Genomic DNA, 11480 nt, shown 5'->3' on the forward strand with positions numbered 1-11480 from the left:
CCTCTTCACATTCAGACCTCTTCACACTCAGACCTCTTCACACTCAGACCTCTTCACACTCAGACCTCTTCACACTCAGACCTCTTCACACTCAGACCCCTTCACACTCAGACCCCTTCACACTCAGACCCCTCCACACTCAGACCCCTCCACACTCAGACCCCTCCACACTCAGACCTCTTCACATTCAGACCTCTCCACACTCAGACCTCTTCATACTCAGACATTGAGAGATGCAAAAGTACAAGATCTAAGATTTAAACTTTCAACCTCTGGGTTTCAAGACAATGGTTTAACCCCAGAGCCACAGAGTCCACAGTGCTTGCATGGCCCCAAGCTGGAGCTGTGGATTAATACTGTACCTCAAGGAAAATGTTTGTGTTCAAGGCTTATATAAACATCTTTTAACGGATTATACAATGTGTGGCCAGTTTTGGAGCCTGTAACTGTTGCACCCAGTGGCCGAGGGCTTTCTGTCTTCCTAACACAACAGTCACTACATGTACATCTGTGTGTTGCCTGGCAGCAGGTCAGTCATTCCCAGTGCCTCTTCAGACCGTGTCATCGGCAGAGCAGGAATAACAGGTGAGCTTATCTACATGATATGTCGTCATCCTATCCTGGAAATTCCAGAATGGAACAGGAACATTGGAACAGGGACACAGTGTTCTAAATTCTCCCACTGACAACAGAAAGATCATCGTAACCACAGGTGGAATACAGTTTTTGGGGAAACCGTTAAAAAAATAGGCGGTTTAAAATGTTGGCTATACTTATGCAAAGTATTGGATTTACGCTTCTGCTTTGTGGTGCCTCCCAAACCTCTAGAACAGATAGAGAATCCATAAAGAAGCTGTAGGAAATGCAATTTATTAGCAATTTTTTAATAACATAATTCCTCAGATAAAAATGCAATGTTACAGGAATATACATCAGATTAATTTAAAACTTGCTTTCAAGGACCGTACAGTCTAAATATATTTTTCATGTTTTATTTACTGGTAGCGTGCGTTATAAGCAAGACAGACTCTGTCACCAAAGACAGACTGACATTAACAGATACAAACTGTACATCACTTATATACAAATCAACTTTTTATTTAGTTTTTTTCAGTTATTTTGAAAATAGAAGTAGAAAAAGTGATTGAATATTCAGATTTGTATTTATTGTCTTTAAAAATTGGTTTAAATGAAAGAATGAAACGAGAAATGAAAAATAAAGTAATAGAAGTGTTTTTCTTTATAGAAAATAAAAAGTAAGAATAGAGGGAATGGACGGAAATGTCTGTTGGTGAGACCATGCAGACTTGTCATTCAAAGGAGAAAAGGGGGTTAGGATTTGGGCAAGTTCACTCAACAACTCCCCAAAAACTAGTCGAACCCCTGACGTGAAGTGAGTGACTGTCTCTGAGCATGAGGAAATTGATACAAAACAAGATGGCTGCCTCCAAAGCTACCATAATGCACAATACACATTCTAGTTCATTTTAATGACCATAAATAGTGCTGTTCTTCTTAAAATACTACATTTAACAGTAGTGCCACTACTAATATCACAAAAAATTACTTTTGTTGTTTTTTGTGAATGGTTCTTTCACATATAAACGCAATCAGGACAGACGACTTTGCCAAAAAAGTGGTCTATCCTTCCACCAGTCAGTCTTCTGATTCTGTGCATGATTGACTAAATCATGATTTAGGGTATTACTGAAGTATTTAAATGTATTACAGACTTGTTTAAACCTGATGGGTACAACGTTCTACTACTGCCTTACCAAACTGAGACGCGGCCCAACAAAACAACGTCTTTAACGCAACATGAACCAACCCCCAACTATTTATGCCTTTGATAGTCACACAAACCCCTCTTCATCACCAATAGTCAACTACTCATCCTCGGTGTTCTGTTATCCATACTAGGTAAACAATCATCTCTCTGCCACGTGGCTTTAGGAAGGTCAAATCAAACCAGAAAAACAACTTATGTTGGAAAAGACGAACAAACAGTCAAACCTCAATAAAGTGATCATATAATATGTTTGTCTGAATAGTTCATATCAAAATACTGTGTTTGCTCCATGTGGAATCTGGAACCGTCCTGTTGAACGCTACAGTATAACGGTGCAATATCTATCTTAACCGACCTGGAAGGAACAGAGGGAGAGAAACATTCATGATTCAACTAACTGACACTTACTGGCCAGTAAGGCCTCTTGAAAACGAGTCATAGTCTGCTTCTCAAATGGAACCCTATTCCCTACACAGGGCACTACTTTAGACCAGTGGCCTTCAGTGGTCAAAAGTAGTGCACTATAAAGGGAATGGGTGCTATTTCAGACAGTCATATTCATGCTATCTTTTAAATCGAGACATTAACTTCTTTCCTCTCAACGCCTCTGTGTATATTCTTAGAAAAAATGGTTCCATAAGGGGGTGATTCGGCTGTCCCCGTAGGAGAACTCTTTTTGGTTCCAGACAGAACCCTTTTTTTAGTTCCATTTAGAACCCTCCATAGAAAGGGTTCTACATGGAACCCAAAAGGGTTCTACCTGCAACCCAAAAGGGTTCTCCTATGGAGACAGCCGAATCTCCCTTTAAGGTACTAGATAGTGCCTTTTGTTCTGTAAGAGCAGTCATTGTCAAACTAGATAGTGGTTTATGTGCAAAATAGTGATCTCCTCTAGAAATGTCTCCAACACGTCTGCATAATATTGATGATTATAATAATGAGTATTAATATACTAACAGTCTTTTAAGAAGAGGACTTTAAAAGAAAGGTGCTCCTGATTTTGCTACTCTTGGGAGGTGTTTGTTGACGTCAAACTTATGTACGGTGGTTCTGGGTTAGTTAAGTCGTGTCTATCAAGGTTCATACGGAAGTTATAACCTGTGCAGCGCAACGTGGATGCTGTCAGTCAAAGTGGAGGTCAAGAGTCAAAGGTGAAAGGTCAAAACAGCATGCTTCCATTCTACTACTAGAGCATGCCCTTTGACCTGTCCCGGTCTTCTACCCATGCAACATGAATGGATGGATGCTCAAGCAGCAAATGACACACACTCAACATGTTTCTGATAAAGGCTTGGCTGGCTAGCATGATGTGGGATTGGGGAAACATTACATCTTTAAATAGTGGCGAAGCATTTAGTTAAAACGTAAATCCTCAACAAGACAATTTCCTCTCTGATAACCACGCCCATACATTGTGAGTAGTCTCAGCAGTATGAGGTCTCTCTATACTGTAGCTACCTGTAGCATCTGAAAGGTTTCAATTCAGCCTACAACTCGTTACTCCAGTTAACATTCCTAAAAAATATGCTATCCACAATATAAGGAATTACTATAGATATATGTTTCATTCAGGATATATAAAATAGTGTTTTTAATTCATAAACAGTTTTGTGTTTTCTTCCCCCATTACATAATGTATAATGGTTGTACAACAAAACTGAAAAAGGGATATTCTTTCATTTCAAAAAAAGGAAAGGGATGAGAGATGTTTAATTAGTAAACGCTAACTAGATCTTGACTTTACCTAGAAAAGGAAAATAAAGTCTATATTTAAAATAGTTCTTAAAATATTTGTGTCTCGATCAAAATGATCAACAACAATTCATTTACAAGAAAATATAAGATCCATCTGTAATACTGTGTTACAGAGTCACGTCTCAATAAAGGAATCTGTAATACTGTGTTACAGAGCCACGTCTCAATAAAGGAATCTGTAATACTGTGGTACAGAGTCACGTCTCAATAAAGGAATCTGTAATACTGTGGTACAGAGTCACGTCTCAATAAAGGAATCTGTAATACTGTGGTACAGAGTCACGTCTCAATAAAGGAATCTGTAATACTGTGTTACAGAGCCACGTCTCAATAAAGGAATCTGTAATACTGTGGTACAGAGTCACGTCTCAATAAAGGAATCTGTAATACTGTGGTACAGAGTCACGTCTCAATAAAGGAATCTGTAATACTGTGGTACAGAGTCACGTCTCAATAAAGGAATCTGTAATACTGTGGTACAGTGTCACGTCTTAATAAAGGAATTTGTAATACTGTGTTACAGAGTCACGTCTCAATAAAGGAATCTGTAATACTGTGGTACAGAGTCACGTCTTAATAAAGGAATCTGTAAAATATCAATGTCTTTGGCCAGTGTCACCCAGAACCTTTTCCCCCAGCTAGCAATCATGTAGTGGCCCACATCCGGCACAGTCAGCAGTCCACCGCTGGTAAACCACTTGTCAGTGTCCGATCACGTTCTTCAGAAAGTCCTTAACACTTTTCCTTCAGATAAAGTGACTGACTGATTCAAAAGGTTCTCTAAAAGAGAACAAAATGAGCTCCACATTTATGATCTTTCAACATCACTGAGGGAAACAGGGAAAATATTTTTGGCAAATTAGATTTTTTGGGGGGGTGAAATGTCTATGAATGACATTGTATTGTATGTATAGTTATTTGTTAATAAAAGACTATTTAACTCGTCAAGGAGAGGTGGTCTTTCCAGTGCTACAAATTTCACCTCGTCCACCTTGATAATTCATTGATAATTAGAAGCGTCAACTTTCATATAATCACCTATGTTTCTACGAGTAGCAGTAGCTTTTCTGTCAACAACTTACCCAGCATGCTACAGCCACCAACGCTACAGAGACAACAGCGAAGACATCTCAGCCGGGCCTGACAAGACATCCATGGCTTTCAACAATTGCACTCGTCATCCGAGACGAGGTACCTGATGCCACACAAACACTGCAGCACAATAGTTTAGCACACAGCACCCTGAATGAATACGGGGGAATTCACAGGACACAACCCAAAAAGAGGAGGGTGTAGCTAAATGTTTAGAGGGGGGTCTAAACAAAACACACTCGATGACAGCAGTGACTGAAGCAGGGGTGCAAATACAGCAACACAAAGGCTTTGGAAGAGATATACTGCAGGTAGATTATGTACATGGGCCTAACCTCAGTCCTTTATATGGAAATTATTACATATACTTATGTCCTAAATGGCTCCATATTCCCTATATACACTCCCTGTAGTACACTACATTTTACCAGAGTCCTATTCCCTATATAGTGCACTACATTTGACCAGAGTCCTATTCCCTACATAGTACACTACATTTGACCAGAGTCCTATTCCCTATATAGTGCACTACATTTTACCAGAGTCCTATTCCCTATATAGTGCACTACATTTTACCAGAGTCCTATTCCCTATATAGTACACTACATTTGACCAGAGTCCTATTCCCTATATAGTACACTACATTTTACCAGAGTCCTATTCCCTATATAGTACACTACATTTTACCAGAGTCCTATTCCCTATATAGTGCACTACATTTTACCAGAGTCCTATTCCCTACATAGTACACTACATTTGACCAGAGTCCTATTCCCTATATAGTACACTACATTTGACCAGAGTCCTATTCCCTATATAGTACACTACATTTGACCAGAGTCCTATTCCCTATATAGTACACTACATTTTACCAGAGTCCTATTCCCTATATAGTGCACTACATTTGACCAGGGCCTATAGCCTAAGCCTCCTTCAGAAAGCCCTTTTAATGCTAAAATACAATCCATCGTCTCACCGTTGTCCCTTTATCAATAAAAGTCCCAGTAAAATGATATGACGTTGTTGTTGGAGTAAACGTACCACAACCTTCGTTCAATCAAAATACAACACAAGGGGTCAAAGTTGACTACGGAGGACGTGTCGTTCAACAACCATGTAATGTAGTTCTGTTGCAACACCACCTCTGGACATTTCACGCAATACATTCTCCTTCCTTTATACCCCGACATTCAGAGGAGTGATATATTGTATTTATAAACGAACCTATGATAATATATAGTTTATAAAAAAATATATACAATCGTGAACCAGTGAAATGATATGTGTCATTCCATCATGGCCAGTGCTATGCCTTTTGGACAAGTCCATGCACATTATACAACAATACTTTGATGTTTCCTCCTGTTCATAAACTCTCTCCAAAAAACGATGTATACCTTCAATAAATATATAATCCTTATTCGTCAGATGGATTGTCAATGTGATAACATTTTAATTTGTCTACTGGGTCTATCTTGTGGGGAGTACGCTCTCAAAGAGACCACATCTAAAACTATTTCACATCATGCCTGTAAAAAACAATAACGCAATGATAATGTCAGACAGGCAACAGGTCTTCTATTCAACAACTCTTTTCCCCCCTGTCTCTTATAGCAACTATTTACACTCACCATCAAAATAAGGGATGAACACAGTCACCTTGTCCCCCCCCCCCCCTAAAAAGTCCTCTGAAATGAGGTTGGGGTCAGAGTTCAGGGGATAGAGGATAGTTCCTATTTGGTATAGGCGGGCGTCAAAACCTTCCTTTCATCACACAGTCAGCCTCATCTGTGACGTGAAACGGTTGCTCAGTCATCAACAGAATAAGACATGAAGAAAGAGTGCTGTGTCCTGCTTCAGATAAAGTACAGACCACTTTTCACCACTTGGATAAACACAAGATATGCAAAAAATCAGTTTTAAACAAAGCATGTCCTCTCCTATGGGTCCGTCCAACACAGTAGCTGCAATATGTATCGACCCTAAGTTGATATTTACAAAACAAATATATTGGAAAATAGCAACCCTTTTCTTTGTAGTTATAATACTGAACTTTGCCTGTTAACAAAATCAACATATTTCAAAACTTGGCACACTGAAATGCTGAACTGAAATCTCATGCAATAATGTACATCTCGTCGTTTTTCAATTCATGAACGTTTATGACAACTAATAAAAAGAGAAAATAGATGGAAATCAAGAATTAAACACATCTTATTATATACTGAAATTAACCTGATTTCAAGTATAACAGGTTTCTTCCTCAATTTAAAATAACGCTGTAACCCAAAAAACAAAACAAAACATAAATATATTATATCTATAATACAATTTGTTCTCTTTATCACTTCTTTTGTACAACTGTATTTAAAAAAAATGTTTTATAATTAACCATATGGATCTTCTTGTTTAAGTTAGTGCATTGTTTTTGCATATCTTGTGGACAGCAAGCCCACTCACTCGTTACTATACCAACATAACTCTGTTAGCGTCCAACAAACAACATAGACATCATGACTGATGTACCAACTCCTCACAGGGATTCAGCCTCTGGCATTCTCTCACAAACTCACAGCCACGAACAATGGGTCTCAGGCCTCCCAATTCAAAAGTACTATGAAGTACTTTTGAAGTACTCTTGAAGTATTCTTGAAGTACTGTATGTATATGAATATATGTATGGCACAGTTTGTTGGGGATGTATAGAAACCAAAATAATCTATGCTGTAGAAATAGGATGGTGGGGGAAGGAGTGGGTGAGTGGAAGTCTCTACTTAAAAGTTCACAAGCTTTGCATTATTTTGGAGTGGGGTGTCATCGTTTCAAGTAAACATTCATCAGGCTATATGGCTATAAGTGTGAGCCTTCAGAGAGGAGCTTAGTTACCCTGCAGCTAGCTATACAACATGGGAACTTTAACAGGCTGGTAAAGTGGTAGGATGGTAACGTGGTAGGATGGTAACGTGGTAGGATGGTAAAGTGGTAGTAGGGTAACATGGTAGGATGGTAATGTGGTAGGATGGTAAAGTGGTAGTAGGGTAACATGGTAGGATGGTAATGTGGTAGGATGGTAAAGTGGTAGGATGGTAACGTGGTAGATTGGTAACGTGGTAGGATGGTAAAGCGGTAGGATGGTAATGTGGTAGAATGGTAACATGGTAGAATGGTAACATGGTAGAATGGTAACATGGTAGGATGGTAACGCGGTAGGATGGTAAAGCGGTGGGATGGTAAAGCAGTAGAATGGTTACGTGGTAGGATGGTAAAGCGGTAGGATGGTAACGTGGTAGAATGGTAACGTGGTAGGATGGTAACGCGGTAGGATGGTAAAGCGGTAGGATGGTAAAGCGGTAGAATGGTTACGTGGTAGGATGGTAAAGTGGTAGGATGGTAGTTTTGGATTACTGTAACTAACAACATCTCTGGGATATATAGGGAATGGGGAAGAAGGTCATCATCATTACAATCTGTCCTGCAACACTGACAGCCCAAAGACCTCAACCTTGATGTTCAGACCCAAGATAAAACAAAAAGGATTTTGGACGGCGGAAAAAGCATTGAAAATATATATTTTATAAATGTTTTAAGCTTCACACGTGTGTGCACTGTACAGACAACGTAGTGACATCCTAGACAGTCCTTACAGTACCACAGAGATTCCTACTGTATCATCAGGATAGATTTATCACACTACAATATCATTGATACGTTGAACACTTTGAACATGATATTTGCATAATTAGGTTGATAATAATACATGTGTCAGTCTGAGTCTTGCGGTCAGTCGCCCCACGAAGCAGAGACATCCAACAGGAGATGTAGAGTCACAATCCCACTGATCAGGTACGTCTCCCTGTGAAGCGTTTACTGGGAAAAGGCTCCTAACGCCAACGTCCTGCTATTACGTGGCATTGCTTCCTCGCGCACCGAATATTATCTTTGTCGCACCGAATAGTATCTTTGTCTCTTAGTCTACGAGTACCGTCTGGCTGCAATCTGTGAGTTAGGGTCATTGTTTCCTTACGCACCGAATATTATCTTTGTCTCTTAGTCTACGAGTACCGTCTGGCTGCAGTCTGTGAGTTAGGGTCATTGTTTCCTTACGCACCGAATATTATCTTTGTCTCTTAGTCTACGAGTACCGTCTGGCTGCAATCTGTGAGTTAGGGTCATTGTTTCCTTACGCACCGAATATTATCTTTGTCTCTTAGTCTACGAGTACCGTCTGGCTGCAGTCTGTGAGTTAGGGTCATTGTTTCCTTACGCACCGAATATTATCTTTGTCTCTTAGTCTACGAGTACCGTCTGGCTGCAGTCTGTGAGTTAGGGTCATTTCTTCCTTACGCACCGAATATTATCTTTGTCTCTTAGTCTACGAGTACCGTCTGGCTGCAATCTGTGAGTTAGGGTCATTTCTTCCTTACGCACCGAATATTATCTTTGTCTCTTAGTCTACGAGTACCGTCTGGCTGCAATCTGTGAGTTAGGGTCATTTCTTCCGTCTGTCGCCGATGACGCAATGGACAGGAGCACAGAGGTTGCATCAGATGCATCTCATTAGGCCTGGCAGGCCCATAGAGTTGGATAGAGGGCACATTTGGCCAGTTTTAACATGGAGATGAGCTCTCTACTACATATCTATGGGAGTGCCTAACAGGCTGATATATAGTAGTCATCATGTCACAGCTCAGGTGTCGAAGGTCACAGAGCCCCTGTCTGATTGGCTTATCCTGTTCTGTTCTCCGAATGGTCTATCACGTCCTGTTCTCTGATTGGTCTAGCCCGTCCTGCCCTCTGATAGGCTCCTTGATGAGCTCTGATCAAAACCTCAGTAGTTCAATATTCAGAACAACAAACAACCGTCAAATAAGTAAAGCAGCGATAGGAGGAAAAACAGTCAGCGTTGGAAGCATGCCTGTCAAATGGTTTTCTGTTCAGGTGGTAGGGTGATAGATCAAAGTGAAACATGACACCATACTTAGTTAATGCTACCTTAATTTAACCGTTTAGGTATAGTGTTGCTTTTAAGAAACAGCCATTTATATCTCACCTCCAAAATACAGCTTTCACCTCAGGGACTAAATAAATAAAGAAATAAATACAATGTGTTTAAAAGATGCATACTGACAGGTACACATTTTACTACGTCCTGCCGCTGCACCCCACACACACACACAGGTTTCAATACTTCTTAACTTCTTAAAATCTCCTAAAACATAAATCAAGCAAAATACACAGTTAGGGCCAGCACCCCGATTTGGGCAAAAATAAGGATAAATAACATCATGAAAAATAACAAATTAAGAAATCAAGTCTGGCCAGTTTTGCACAATACTGTTTGTGTGTGTGTAAAATACATGAAGTGGATCGGGTTCTGATCTGTGTGTTGTGGTGATTATAGCAACTTGGCACCAACACCGAGCCACTGTATTGTCACAGACAAGAAAGGCCATAGCTTACCTCAGCCCTGCCCAGGTTCTTCTCCTCCTTTCCTACACTCATCCCCCAACACATCATACAGCGAGGATAGCGGGATGAACGGACCACTGAGGAGTTTAAAACTATAACCGATAAACGACTACAACCAAAACAATGCAGATTTAATAACTGAACTGAGAGAGAGAGCGAACGGAGGATGGGAGGTTGAGGTAACCATGGCAGCTAGGTGGCGCTGTCCCTGTTTAGGACCAGACGTTAGTCAACACTTCCTGTTTCCTGTTTGGAACAGGAAGTGGCTGCATGTGATGAGGAAGTGACGGCATTATGACAGAGAGGGAGGTGAGCGAGTGGTGGAGGGAGGAAAGAGGGATGGAGGAGAGGAGGAGGGCGTAGGGTGTTGGTGGACGGCACCACAGCTGAGCATGATACAGATAGACACATCCTGGTGGTCAGTGTCGCTCCCTGTCATTGGCTCCTCCTTACAGATAGACACATCCTGGATGTCAGGGTCGCTCCCTGTCATTGGCTCCTCCTTACAGATAGACACATCCTGGATGTCAGTGTCTCTCCCTGTCATTGGCTCCTCCTTACAGATAAACACATCCTGGATCTCAGTGTCGCTCCCTGTCATTGGCTCCTCCTTACAGATAAACACATCCTGGTGGTCAGTGTCTCTCCCTGTCGTTGGCTCCTCCGTACAGTCCAGTGTCTATGTTCAATTGTCAATATAGAAATCCTGGGTGAGGGTCCGTCCCTTAAACACGTCCCCCTTGCTGGCAGTTCCCTCTTCCAAAGGTTCCCTGTGTTGGTCGCCAGCAGAATCCAGCAGTCTTACAGTAGGTGGCCCGGCTCTGAAGGGCAACGCAGCGCGAGGAGAAATAGGAAGAACCTCAACAGCACGACCTCTAACCTCTAACTCCGCTGGGGCAGAGGTTATTTATTATCCCAGAATGCATCTGCCTGGTGGCCACAGCGCCGAAAACGACGCACTTGAAGAACAAAGGGAAGGGAAGACAGAAACAACACATGGAATACAAACATACAGTTCTTCTTCCTCCTCTAGTCTCCTGACTGCTGTCCTTTTCATTTAGGCTTCCCTACTCCTCCTCTAGTCTCCTGACTGCTGTCCTTTTCATTTAGGCTTCCCTACTCCTCCTCTAGTCTCCTGACTGCTGTCCTTTTCATTTATGCTTCCCTACTCCTCCTCTATTCTCCTGACTTCTGTCCTTTTCATTTAGGCTTCCCTACTCCTCCTCTATTCTCCTGACTGCTGTCCTTTTCATTTAGGCTTCCCTACTCCTCCTCTATTCTCCTGACTTCTGTCCTTTTCATTTAGGCTTCCCTACTCCTCCTCTATTCTCCTGACTGCTGTCCTTCTCATTTAGGCTTCCCTACTCCTCCTCTA

At 41.1% G+C, this 11480-nt stretch overlaps 1 protein-coding gene across 11 annotated transcripts in view; it reads right to left on the bottom strand.

The window, feature by feature from the left end:
* Positions 1-854: 854 nt before the first annotated feature.
* Positions 855-11480, bottom strand: part of cacna1c (calcium channel, voltage-dependent, L type, alpha 1C subunit) — a 556532-nt gene continuing 545906 nt past the window's right edge. For all 11 annotated transcript variants that reach the window (XM_071331812.1, XM_071331816.1, XM_071331807.1 and 8 more), the window contains one exon: positions 855-11480. This exon is cut by the window's right edge and continues 1078 nt beyond it. The gene's annotated coding sequence lies outside the window, so the exon portion shown is untranslated.

Source organism: Salvelinus alpinus, chromosome 11 (assembly GCF_045679555.1).
Source record: "Salvelinus alpinus chromosome 11, SLU_Salpinus.1, whole genome shotgun sequence".
Taxonomy (NCBI): domain Eukaryota; kingdom Metazoa; phylum Chordata; class Actinopteri; order Salmoniformes; family Salmonidae; genus Salvelinus; species Salvelinus alpinus.